This window comes from Miniopterus schreibersii (assembly GCF_964146895.1).
Source record: "Miniopterus schreibersii genome assembly, chromosome: X".
NCBI lineage: Eukaryota > Metazoa > Chordata > Mammalia > Chiroptera > Miniopteridae > Miniopterus > Miniopterus schreibersii.
Window position 1 is genome coordinate 36,929,754 of NC_138104.1, and position 10,151 is coordinate 36,939,904.

The 10,151-nt window shown below is 37.4% G+C and overlaps 1 pseudogene across 1 annotated transcript; it reads left to right on the forward strand.

The window, feature by feature from the left end:
- Window positions 1-3,435: 3,435 nt before the first annotated feature.
- On the forward strand, window positions 3,436-3,926 carry LOC308550927 (ATP synthase subunit d, mitochondrial pseudogene; annotated as a pseudogene). Its single transcript has one exon. The product of its transcript is annotated as an ATP synthase subunit d, mitochondrial pseudogene (transcript).
- The last annotated feature ends 6,225 nt before the right edge of the window (window positions 3,927-10,151 follow it).

Consider the following 10,151-nt stretch of genomic DNA (forward strand, 5'->3'; position numbering starts at 1 on the left):
CATTTTCTTCCCTTCATAACTTCTCTGCTAGACTCAGGCCACCAGCCTATTCCAACAATTATCCCTTCATTATTGCAGATACCTAGTGTATTAATTTTCTAAGGGTGCTATAACAATGCACTAAAAACCAAATGGCTTAAATAACATAATTTTAATGTGTTGCCATTCTAGAGGCTGGAAGTCTAAATCAAGGTGTAAGCAGGGCCCTGTTTTCTTTGAAACTTATAGGGATGAATCCTTCCTCGCTTGTTCTATATTCTGGTGTTTTCCAATGGTCCTTGGCTTATAGAGCATCACTGATCTCTCCCTCTTTCTTTAAATGGTCATCTTCTCCCATGTGTGTCTTTCTCCTCTTTTTATAATGGCCCCAGTCAGATTGTATTAAGGACGCACCTCACTCCTGTATGACTTCATCTTTATCCTCTCTTTACTTAACTCTTTCAGATAAAGTAACATTGTGCAGTAATGGTGGTTAGGACTAAACATATATTTGGGGATGACAAAATTCAACCCATAACATTCACTTTCCTTTCTCTTGAATATTTTATTCTTTGTCTCTCCAGCACTATTCTTGATCCTTAGTAATTTTAGTATCCTTGTGGGTGATCCTTTCAATCCTCTGTCTTTTCAGTTCCTTAACCTCCTCTTCTCCAATAAATTTGCAGTTAATCTTAATTCAGTCTCTTACTCTTATCATGAAATCCAAGAACTTGTCATTATCAATAACTATATCGCTCTGTAACCTTGGCTTTATACATCCTAGCCTCTGATTAATAAATCCGTTTTTTCTAGTTTACTCATCCAAATATCCCAGTTACAACAATTATACAACTGTACCAGAGTTTGTAATCTCTTGGTATAACCAACTTTTCACTCTCTCTCACATCATCTTATGTCCTCACTTCTTTTCTTCCTAGGGTAAATTCCATGGTCAATTACTATAATCACTTTTTTAGTACACTCAGCTCTTTTTCTCCTCTCTCATTTTGTTTTACTCACTTCATAAAACTACAACCCTGGATCTTATAAATTCAAACTCAACTGGAAAAAAAACAACAAAAGCACTGATAGAACTTTTTAAAATTTATAATAATGAATTTAACTGGGTTCTCAACACTTTACAGAAATCATACTATGTTTCCCTGATCTACTCAGTCTCCTATATTTCTAGGCAACTATTTCACACATTCTTCTGTGATAAGCCTCCAACAATTCTCCCTTATCACTCTTATCTAATGTCCCTGGTTCATAATACACTAAGAAAACAAAGAATCAGAGATATTTATCAACACACCTATCTAGTTAATTGCATGTGAATCAATCCACTCTACCTTTGTACTTTTACTGTGGATGTACTGTGGATGTCTCTAGCAAATGCCACCACTTCTTGCTTGTTTACTTAATCCCAACCACTGTTGCTTATTCAAGTCCACCAGTCCCACAATTTCTTCCTCTTCCTCCCATGTCATATGTATTTTCATTTTCTATCAGGTTATTTATATTAACACTCAGTTTAGTTCATTATTTAATCTCCAACTTCTAAAACAATGTATGTCTTATGGTAGTTGCTCGTCACATTTTTTTTTAAAAATAGATCTTCATTGATTTCAGAGAGAGGAAAGGAGAGGGATAGAGAGATAGAAACATCAATGATGAGAGAGTCATTAATCGGCTGCCTCCTGCACGCCCCTGACTGGGGATCGAGCCCACAACCCGAGCATGTGCCCTGACAGGGAATCGAACCCCGATTGCTGGATCCTAGGTCGATGCTCAACTGCTGAGCCATGCCCGGCTGGGCTCGTCACATATTTTTTAAATGAATGGATAGGTAGACTTCTGCCCAAATCTGAATTTTGTTATGTGATAAAAAGTGTTTGGTAAGGACCTCTTTTGGGGGAGGCATATTGATTTAGAGATTGCAGCTGTATCACAATCAGCAATGATATCTGGGAGAAATAGTTATGTTCATAACCAAAACTCAGATATTTAGTGCAATTTACAAGAATAATTGCTAAAACTCATTCATTTCTCTTTTCCACCCCTTGCATAGTGAACTCAACACATTTAGAAAATACTTGAGAGGAGGAAAGAAAGGGTGGAAGGATAATATATAAATGAGATAGTATACTGCCACCTAATTGAGAGTTGGCAGTAATTGAATCTAGCAGAGGGAAATAAACCTGCTTTGTCAGGAATCAGCATCTGAAACCAAATATTTTAATGATTAAATGCTGTCATTTACAAAATAGACTCCTTAAATGTGAATTCACTTATAGACATATTACTATCATTTTATAATTCTAACACAATTATGTAGGATTTATTATGAATGAATATTGGCTGGCTATCTGCTTTACTTCCCAATCTACTCTTTATTACTAGTATAGTTTGTGATTTCTTTGAAATTTACTTTTTAATCTTTGACAACAAAGAAGTATGTTATTTTAAGAAATCAAAATTTACATTTAGAGGGACAAGTTTTTTAGTAACTATCCTGATTTAACCTGTTACCATTGATAATACTTTATCATTACTTTTTAATATGATCCCCTAATACCTGTGTCTTCTCTGATGGAATTTAACAGATAAAAGCATACTAAAGAAGCTCATTTTGATGATACTAGGTTAGGAAGTTCTTATATTCAGTGATGAAGGAAGTTGTTGACTTCTTAAAGAGACACTTGAGCTATTTATTGTGGTTGAGGAGAAAAATAGAGTGATTTCTTAAAGTCCCTGTATAGCAAGTTATCCTTAAGGGATAGCCAGAGGTTGCCTCCTCTGCTCTGGATGAAAATAATTTTAAGTAAGAACAATAAAATTATATAGGAAATCTACAATGTCGTTTAAAGGCTGTTTTCCACACCTTGAGTTTATACAAAATTTAAGTTCAGAAAAGAGTTTTTAACACCTTGCTTATAATATATTTTTGTCAGTCTTTACATTAGCATGACTATTTTTATACAAATGAAGGCATCATCATTGAGATAGTGTACAAGAAATACTATTGTTAGAAATAAATAACAGTGCTACTAAAAGCCATATCACAAGGAGGAAACAATAAATCTGCTGAGCATCTCGGTCGCAGATGTCCCATAAACACTGCTCAACTTTGTATTCAGGAAATTATAATAGGATGCCAATGAGTTTGTTATAGCTTTTTAAGATACAGGACGATAAGGGTGGACAATGATATTTATCACTTCTCTTTTACCATGACAGCAACATAACTTTCCTTATGCCACTTGTAACCATAATTTAATTTAGAATTTATATAGCCAAACACTTATTAATAACACTATTCACAGTACTTTGCACCATTTTTGGAAGCTACATTTTTTATGCCATCAAGTGGAGTGATTAAAACAGATTTTTCGACTTGCTGTTGTGGACTATGGGCCACCGGGATTGGTGAAGGATCTCAAGATGGCTGGGTGAAAACTTGCTCTAAAAACCATTGACTGGGTAGCTTTTGTGGAGATCATGCCCCGAAAACCAGAGGGCCATTGCTAACACCCTGAAATCCTGGAATGAGACCCTCACCTCCAATGTGGCTACTCTACCTGAGAAACCACCCACCATCCACTGGACTTACTACAAGGCCAATGTAATGAAGGCCAGCTTGGTAGATGACTTTGAGAACAAGTTTAATGCCCTGAAGCTTCCTGTGCCAGAGGATAAATACAGTGCCCTGGTGGGAGCTGATGAAAAAGAAGATGTGAAAAGTTGTGCTGACTTTTTGTCTCTCAAAGAGCAGGATTGAGCAATATGAGAAAGAGCTGGAGGAGATGAGGAACATAATTCCATTTGATCAGATGACCAACAAGGATTTGAATGAAGTCTTCCCAGAAACCAAATTGGACAAAAAGAAGTATCCCTACTGGCCTCACAAGCCAATTAAGAATTTATAAACTTGAGTGTGGGAGGAAGCTCTGGCCCTTGTGTTATAAACGTTGGACATTAAAAATAATTATATAAAACAAAAAGACAAAACAAAACAAAAACCAACAACAGATATTTCCCCTAGAAAATAAATAGTTTTAATTTTTTTTCGGGCAGATTTATTTATATCAGAGAATTTCAAAATATATATTTATATAAGTGGCATAATAACATATATTGTTCTTCTTACATCAATATCCAAACCTCATGGGTAATTTAAAGAAAAATCTTAGAATTTAAAATGAAATGACATTATCAATATTGTAATGATATGTGAGCATGTATGTTGCTATGGTCTATGGAAAGAAGGATACTAATGGACACTCATAAAGTAATTTTAGTATTAGAGATGTGTACATGTGTGTGTATATATAGGTATATATACACTCAATATATATAAGCTTACATAATGGTTAACACTATATTTGATACATAGTATGCATTTATTAAATATTATTATTAGTGGTGAAGCAGAATTATCAGAGCTCTTATATTAAAAGAGAAATAGTAGCTATATACATGATACCAAATCTTCTGGATGAAAAATTATTTCAATTGTTTACCTATTAATGATTATTTTCCTCTTTATTGTGCTCCAAATGCTGTTGCATTGACAGCATTTGCAAAACAATTCCTTGAATAAAATTTGTATCCTTAGCTGAAAATTCCTTTGAGTTTTGAGAAAACAAATGAGGGGAAAAGAAGGCACAGTGAACCCAGTTTATGCCCCTCTACAGACTCACTTGGCCCTAACTGCTTTGGGGGTCATCAGTCATTCCTTTAACTGAAAATTCCAGCTGTCACCTTCCTCCTCTCACCTCCTGACTTTACCAGCTGTTTCAGCTTTCTTCTGGGCTCCATCAGACCTGTTATGACCAAGTGCAAGGGTAAGTCTGCACTTGAGAAAGAGAAATATCCAAACTTTTTTGAGGGCTGTTCTATATGGGATCTGTACTAACAGATAAACTTCAACTACTATCATAGTTCTGGAGTTAGAGTTGGTGATAAATTGGGCCAAGTAGTTTCACAGAACTTCGCTGTGGTTATTTCCCAGGTCTCCAAATCTCACATTGGTATATATAAGTTTAGCAGCTTGCATAAACTTTACATTAGTTCTGGATTAAATGCTTTTGTGGCAGGAGGGGTTCAAGTGAAAGCCCTGAAATTGTTCCACTCCAGGCACACACACCAAGAAAGTAAATCAGAAGCAACACCAAAGTATTGGAGGAATTGCTGAGGTTAAAAAGAACCACCAAATACTAGTAGGATATAGGGATAGTGGGCTCCCTATTATCTCTTTTCAATTCAATAGTCTGTTTCCTGAAATATCCAGATGAATCATGAGAGATGATGCTAAATTTCCACAAACAATGGTAGCTTCAATTACAAATGCTATACAAAATATGATACAGTCACTGGAGTATATCAACATGGACCAAACAACTGGGACCATAATAAGCACCTAGCAGTATTTATAGAAGATAAGGATACTTAATGGTATCTTTGGCAAACCCCAATAAGACTGTTATAGAATACTCCTCTAGTGTTCTGGAACAAGACTACTGTTTCTATAGCAGAGATTTGTTCTCCATTTAAAAAACATCCCATGTGTACCCCTGGGTATGTGATGGAGATTGAGTACCCAACCATGGAACATCAACTGTCAATTATGAACAGATTCACCATGTCCCAAGATCTGGTAGGCACAACAGCAATCCATTAAATGATGTAAATAACACATTCAGAACAAGGCTAGAGTAGGTCTGAAAAGCATGAGTAAATTATATTAACTGATGGCCCAGAACTGCATGTTATATACCCTTGTTACACTGAATCTTCTCTTTCAGCCCAGACTAATGGCTTCACAGGAGATTCCCTACAGATGACTAATGGAGGAAGAAAAGACTTTAGCTTTATTCTCAAATGAGTCATGTGATATGGTAAGATTAGTTGTAAATGGACCATTGCATGTTATACTCACACTCTGTGATGATCTTGAAGAATAGTGGTAAAAGGAGATCTTCCCAGGGGCCAGACCTGTAACTAGTACTTTTTTGCTCCAAGTTGTGCACTTCATATAGAAAAGGTAGTCTGAGTTATGAATATAACACTGACTATGGAAAAATGGCAAATAAATTGGCTAGCTGATGAGGAATATATAAGACTGGACGACTGTGGACAAAACATTCTAGAGAGGAGGTATCTTACATTAATTCTCACTTGAATCTTCAACTACAGCTGAATTTCTAAAAAACAAACAAAAGTATCCAAGATGACCTGCTCTGGTTGATAACCAGGCTCTCTTCACAGGATTCTTAATACTTGCACCATAGACCCTTCATAAGAGTGGCCATAGTTGCAGGAATGAAGACTATTTGGGGTCCCAAAATATAGGATCCCCTTTACCAAGGCTGAATTAACTACTGCTACTACTAAATGTTTAACCTGTTAGTGGCAGAGGCTAATAATGTGACAAGACCTCCATATAGCAGCATTTGTTGGTGTGAACAGGCAACCACTGATGGAATGTTGATTAATTAGACCCCTTCCTCCTTGGAAAGAGCAGAAATTCATCCTTACTGGAACATTGCATGGTCTATGTGTCTTTGCTAGCAACACACTCTGATAGTTTACAAAATACATGTACCCTATGTGACATGGTCAAAGGGTTTGTATTATGATTATGGGATTCACTGGTCTCACAGTGTACTCCATTTACTAGAAGGAGCCAGCCTGAAAGAATGGTGGAATGCCCTGATAAAAACTCAGTAAAGGTGTCAGTTCAAGGAAAACATCTTGTGGGGTTAGGGCACTACCCTACAGAATACAGTTTATGCAGTGAACCAAAGGCTAATGTGTGGCATTTTGCATGTATGGTGCTACTAGAATTAATAGGTCCAGGAAAAAAGGCATGGAAATAGTGCCCCTTTTATAACCAATACTCCAATGTCTTGCTTAGGAAATTTGTGATTTGTGATTCTTGTTCTCATAAATGTATGGTCTGCCAGATATGTTGTCCTGGCTCCTGGGGAACTGGGGGAATACTTCTGCTAGGAAACAAAGTTTTCACTTAAACAAATCTGCAGTTATCACCTGGACACTTTTTACTTTTCATGCTAGTAGTCCAGCAATCAAAGAAAAGAGATACTCTGCTATCCAAGGTAATTGACATTGCTTACCATGAGGAACTAGGGTTGCTAGTATACAATTAGGGTAAAGTGACTTTTAGTTCTTCCATGCCCACCGATAATATAAATGGGCCAATGCAACATCACATCACCAAAAAAACAAGGCAACTAGGGCCTTGCATCCACTGGGGATAGACATCTTAATCATACCACCAGAAAAGCAATGCAGATCTGATGAGTGCTATCTGAGAATTAGAAATTTCTTAAATGGAGGAGGGAGATGATGAGTTTCAATTTCATCCTTTGAACCAGTTACAGCAGTGGGAAATGTAACTTGGCTTTCTAAAGTTCTAAATCTTCTAGGAAAATTTATTTATTCATGATCTAGAAGAATTGAACTTACACTACCTGCTCCTCTCACCCAGGGGAAAGGTGTGAGCATTTTGTTCTCACATACATGAAGGCATCATATTCTAGTATCACAACTAGTTATCATAGGTGATTGCTGGTTAATGTGAATAATAAAAGAGGTAAACTATGTGGGACCCAAATTATGCTCCTTCCCAGGTCCACTCAGCTCCAGCTGCTTCCTGGATTTTCAGGCATTAATTATCAGAGATTCCCCAGAAGCTATAGCTGTTACCTCATCTCCTAATATGACTGGCCGTTTTAAGACTTTTAAATATATATATATGTTTTTATAGATTTCAGAGAAAGGAAGGGAGAAAGAAAGAGAGAAACATCCATGATGAGAGAAAATCATTGGTTGGTTGCCTCCTGCATGCCCCCTACTTTGGATCACACACATAACCCAGGTATGTGCCCTGACCAGAAATCGAACCCTGACCTCCAAGTTCATGGGTCGATGCTCAACCCCTGAGCAACACTGGCCAGGCACCATTGGTTGTTTTATGATATGCTGAGGTGAGGGCTACACTCCAGCAAGGCCTTCATCATGTTTGTTGTATCATCATAGTCTTCCAACCTAATCTGATCTTACCCTGAGAGTCACTGGCTTATCTCAGCATTTCAAGGTTTAGAAGAAACTATGTAATGCCAATTATGGAATCTGGCTTGCCCAGTGCCTGTAACAGTATGTCAAAACTCAGAAAAGCAAGAAAGTTCATTTAAAAAGCAGATAGTTCACCTCATAACACATACTTTCATTTCCTTACATAGACTCTTTTAAAAGACCTGTACTTAAGGTTTGAGACTTAATTGATAATTATTATTGCATTATCAAGGGCATACTTTTTTGAAATTTATTTATTGTTGACACCATTACAGATGTCCCCATTTTTACCCCTGTTGCCCACCTCCACCCTGGCCCTGCCTCCCCACCCGCTTTCCCTCTGGCCATCATCACACTGTTGTCTGTGTCCATGGGCTATTCATATATGTTCTCTGGCTAATCTCTTCACCTTTTTTCATCTAAACATTCTTAAACAAAGTTAGTTTTTCTTTTATTTTTTTCTATGAGTGTGTGGAGGTGAAAAATAAAATCACTCAGAGCCTCAGTTCTGTTAAAGTGCCAATAATTTTACCCATGGTAGCTTTTGCACTGTCAGTGAAAATGTGGACATAGTGGAAAAAGGAAATAACATCTTAGTATTATTATGAGTGTAATATTGACCTCACTGACCCCTGAAAGGTTCCCAGCTTCCCCTGATTTCTGGAGGGCCACATTTTGAGAAACTTGCCTGTAGATACTACCCAAACTGGGTCTTGGGCAAAGGTAAGAATCATTTTATTTTCAGGAATTGTTTAAGGAGTTATATTGAACACTCTGGTATCTAGTGTTTTGGAAATTCATTCTTTCTGAGATAAAATGGTGAAGCTTCTTTTCCAGTTTTTCTCTTTTTTTAATTCTCTGACTTTTATTCTAAGATCTCCATTTCTGACTCAAAAATCAAGTCTCAGTAGAAATTTCCTTCCACTCCAAGCCCTTGATCTCTTTTTAAAATATTATGCTAAGAGAAATAAGCCAGACAGAGAAAGACAAACATCACATGATCTCACTTATATGTGGAATCTAAAGAACTTAATAAACTGATGAACAGAATAGATTCAATGACATGGAAGCATGGATCAGACTGATGAATCTCAGAGGGAAGGAGGGGGATGGAGGTGGGGAGGTGGGGGGAGATTAACCAAAGAATTTACATGCATATATGCATAACCCAAGGACACAGACAATGGTGTGGTGAAGGACTGGGGAGGGGGGTGGAAGAGGGGTAGAAGGGGTCAATGGGGAGAAAAAGGGACATCTGTAATATTTTTAACAATAGAGAAAATAAACCATGAAAAAAACCCTTCTTGCAGAACAGATAATAACCTGTTTTTGCCAGTACATACAGACATACACCCTGGAGCTAATGTATTAATCAGGCCCTGAGAAACTGGTACCTGATGGTGTGCTCTCTTAGCCCCATGGTGGTGGGGTCTTGACCAGGACTTGCTTATACAACCTATCATAACTGGTAAATTGCCAACTACTATTCAAGTAAATACCCTAGGAAACTTACCGGAGTAAGTACCTTAATTATTTCTTAAGTAGGTACCTTAATTATCAGGCAGGTTTGTACTCTCACAGCTAGCATTCTAGGCTCTGGGGACATAACTGGTCAAAAGGTATGGTTTAGAAGGCCAGGGAGACCACCTGAAAAAGCCACTATTCTTACATAGATTAGAGCAATAGCCTGTGTACTACCCACCAATAGTGATTTGCCTCTATTAGTGCCTACAAAACATTTCTCTTATTCTCCTTAGTTCAGTGCAGGCTAACAACTTTGCAAGATGAACTGAAGAAGTGGCTCTCTGGTCCAATGACTCAGACTGTTGGATGAGTCTGAAGATGTCTCTCTTCTACTCCTGGAAGGCCCAGCAACACAAATCCAGTCAACATAACAGAATGGCCATATCTCAACATGGTTTGGATAGTTGTCTTGGGTCTGGTAATCACCTTTATATACTCTGATGCTAATATGTATAAGTCTGTTCTTTCTTTGCTGTGCCTTATATTGTTGCTGTAGAATTTGGACACAGTGTTTCACCCACCCTCCCCATGTTATATGCAGAAGATGT